We start from the raw sequence: 3464 nt of genomic DNA, 5'->3' as shown, positions 1-3464 counted from the left end.
ACACAGACATTAAAATCTTCATAAAGCTTTCTGTTAAAAAGTTGTTGAATATCAAACCTTTAACAGTTTGACAAAATGTTGTTAAAATTCAAGCTTTATATTTCTGACTTATTTCATTTAGTTGTTAAAAACCTTTTTCATAGAAAATGAATACATTCACTACTACTCCATGTATGTAGTTGTTCCTGAGAGTGAAAATAGATTTGTGTCAGATTCCTAGGCTGATAGAAATCCTGTGGGTGTAAGAGTCTCCAGCACTGGTCATCTCATGAACCACCTCAAAGATTAGGCTCCACAGTGACATTTAGCCCAAAAGGTTTTGCTTAGAGGTAGAAGAGGCAAGCCCAGACTTCCCTATTTAAACACTTCCATCAGAAGATCTCCTGCCAGCATCCAAAAATAAGTCAAAACCCAATCTTTATTGGATTGAATTCCAGACACATCCCTTTGTATCTCTGCGAGAAAGCAAAAATACTGGATGGCCAAACTCAAGTACCAAGTTCCCATTATGCAGGAACAGAAAGTACAATCAAGTAGGGAGATACTGGAAGTATTGTGAAATATACCCAATTTCTTTTTCTAAGTGGCTGTGTTCTAACTACCAATGCAAGTATAATAAGCAAAGAATAAGTCATATCTTTGAAAAAGTGCCCAAGTGAACCCCATTTTATCCAAACTACGCTGAAAAGACAGAAATGCAGATTGATTCTAAACACATGAGAATGACTAATTTTTATAAGCTTTAATAAGGGAGGAAAACAAACTATTTCTTATTCCTATTGTTATCTGCAATACCCTGAAGTGAACGAACACCATGGCTCCTGCCCAGGATCCCTGTTAGAACAAATTCCATTTGTACATTTAAAAATCAGTACAAGGGACAAAGCCTGAAATGTGAAACATCAAACTTTCTGTTTAACTGTTCAGATCTGGCAAGCATACACATGGCTTTTAAACCCCAGCTCGTCCCTAGAGTGCATCATAGCAGCCAAAAGATTGTTCCAATTAACACCTGCTACTATTGGTCCCAAAGGGTCATTCTGAGATCTGAGGATCTCAGAGCAAAGAACAGCTTCAGCAGCTGTAAAGAAAAGGGGACTACACAATTCTTGCTGTGAGAGGGGAGAGATCCTCAAGTGTTTAGAAGACCTGGGTTAAAGGAAGTCTTGAGACAAGGGAAAGTCATAAAATACATTTTGCAGTACTGGAAAAGTCAGATCTGTGAGACATGTTTTGCTGCACATAATGAAAATAATTGTAAAACCTTTTAGTTTTAGTCAGTTTGTTTAAGTGATCCAGTCTTTGCAAGAGAGATTCCCTTTTGAGACATGAGAAATTCCCAAAATTTCTAACCAAAAAAGATGAAAATTAATCAGCTCATTTGAGAGAAGATAGTTGAATTTTATTGTCCTCACAAGAGCAAAAAGTAACCTTTTCCATAGCAATCCAGAGCTCTGAAAGTTCACTAAAATGAACTTTCCACCTTCCCCATACTATACAACCACCAAACTGTGGAGTAACAGATTTCCAATTAAAACTCTCAATGCCCCAAGTCCTCCTCTCCCCCCATAGCATTGTCCTGCACACTTTTAGTCTCCCATATCCCAGTACTTAATGCTTGACAAGAAGTAAGTGAGGGGCAAGAGAACAGCAGGACAGTCATGTGCCATCTGTCCATGGTATTATTTTGTCTCCTACTGATTAATGAGTCTCAGGGAAGTTCCCATCTACTGACCTCCCTCAGCCTTGGCAATCCTACTTGGAGTACTTCTATGAGAAGTTTCAAGCATTTCATTTTTCTTAAGAAAAATCTAGAAAATTAAATGAAAAAAAAAATAAAGTGAACACACTGTTATGTTCTTGCAGACATTTATCTAATGACTAATGTTATCCGTGTATATACAAAGTTATACAGAGGCATAAATGTTTCAAAATCTGATCCAAGTCTGGTAAACCACTTTCAAAATCAGGAAATTCCAATGGAAAGGTTAGCTACATTTGCATCTGTATTATTTTCTGTTCTTGCTTCCATTTTTGGTGAAAATTTTAATAAAATCCTAGTCCCTTAGTCTAAACGATAAAATAAACAGGTTTAGGCTGTCATGGAGTCAAAGGCAAATGATGCCACTCAAGCAAGTAAGAGACCATGGAGAGGAATTTTGTTTGCTCATATTGAGAATATTTTTGAAAAGATGAAGGGAAAAAATGCTTTATAGTGCAAGGAAATCAGACCCAAGTTTTGCAGAACAGCTGTGGTAAAGACCTCAGATCTGGGAAATTTCTTACTAAGAACCTTTTTCATCTTAAAAGTCCTTTTATAACATTGGACAAGTCTGCCTCTTTGAGCCTGCCTCAGCAGAGAGGAGCTTCAGTACAATAAAGAAAACAAACAAAAAACCCAGAGGAAAATCAGACTGTAATGAACTATTCTTTAAGAATAACTAGTCCTCAGAGTACATCCAGAAACCTGTCAGAACTGAACACCAAACACTGCCTTACACATTCAAGCAGGATGTATTTACAGACATAATTCATAATTTTTAGCATATTATCAGCACTGATATACATCAGAGTACTTACTGTACTTGAAATTTGGCTCAAATACTATACCACATACGAAAAGGAAAAAGAAGAAAAGGACAAAGGTGAATGAGAAGGAATAAATACTACAGAGCAGTTTGTACTTAACTACAGCTACTCTGTGCTTATTGTTCAGAGCCATTTTCCAGCTGCACGTGTGCTTGCAAGCAAGAAGAACTTTCCTGGTACACATGAGTACACCAGACCAGCTCCTTCTGCTGCTACACATGTAGCAACAGCCAAACCATTCATGAGACTTAGATTAAAAATTTACCGCACTCACTCTTCTTAAGCCACCAGCCATTTGAGTTAGATACTAATGTTTTTTAAAGGCCTAGTAAAGATGAAAAACCTCTCCAAATTTCCAGCAAGTTACTTGCATTTCATACCTTAGTAGTACATGACTCAGCATCGTCATATCTTCACATTTTTCTCAAGGATTAATTCTCTCAGCTAAGGAAAGAAAACTATTCTTTTCTGCCACTAGTGATGTACTTGGTTACTAATGAAGCACATGCAAAGTTAACCAATAAGACTTAATTAAAGACAATTTGAAAGATTAACAGCATTCAGCTGTGCTGCTGAAGGGGGGATTATCTGCTTAGTGCCACACCTCAGCTGTGCTGAGTGAAGTCAAGATCAGGAGGGAAAGACCAAGCCTCAAAAGATAAGCTCAGGTGCTGTTTCATAACACTTCCCTTCAACATCACCTGTTCTTAAAAAAGCCAAAATGCAAACACTAGGACCAGTCTCAAACAAATTCACTCAATGAAAGTTGTCAGCCTAAACCAGTGAAGCCTTATTTATTCATAGGACATGTGCAGTGCAGGAAGCTGAACTGAAAGCTTAGTCCACAGCTTCTTGCCAACGGGCCTGCTCCCTGC

At 37.7% G+C, this 3464-nt stretch overlaps 1 long non-coding RNA gene across 1 annotated transcript; it reads right to left on the bottom strand.

Moving 5' to 3' along the window:
* Window positions 1–570: 570 nt before the first annotated feature.
* On the bottom strand, window positions 571–1813 carry LOC136363236 (uncharacterized). The gene is made up of 2 exons (XR_010743944.1): window positions 1736–1813; window positions 571–1348 (listed from the first exon to the last, which is right to left on the bottom strand). It is a non-coding gene; the product is annotated as an uncharacterized lncRNA (long non-coding RNA).
* Window positions 1814–3464: the final 1651 nt, after the last annotated feature.

Source organism: Sylvia atricapilla, chromosome 6 (assembly GCF_009819655.1).
Source record: "Sylvia atricapilla isolate bSylAtr1 chromosome 6, bSylAtr1.pri, whole genome shotgun sequence".
Lineage (NCBI taxonomy): Eukaryota > Metazoa > Chordata > Aves > Passeriformes > Sylviidae > Sylvia > Sylvia atricapilla.
The sequence above is the reverse complement of the archived record's forward strand: the minus strand, read 5'-3'. Positions and strand labels throughout refer to the sequence as shown.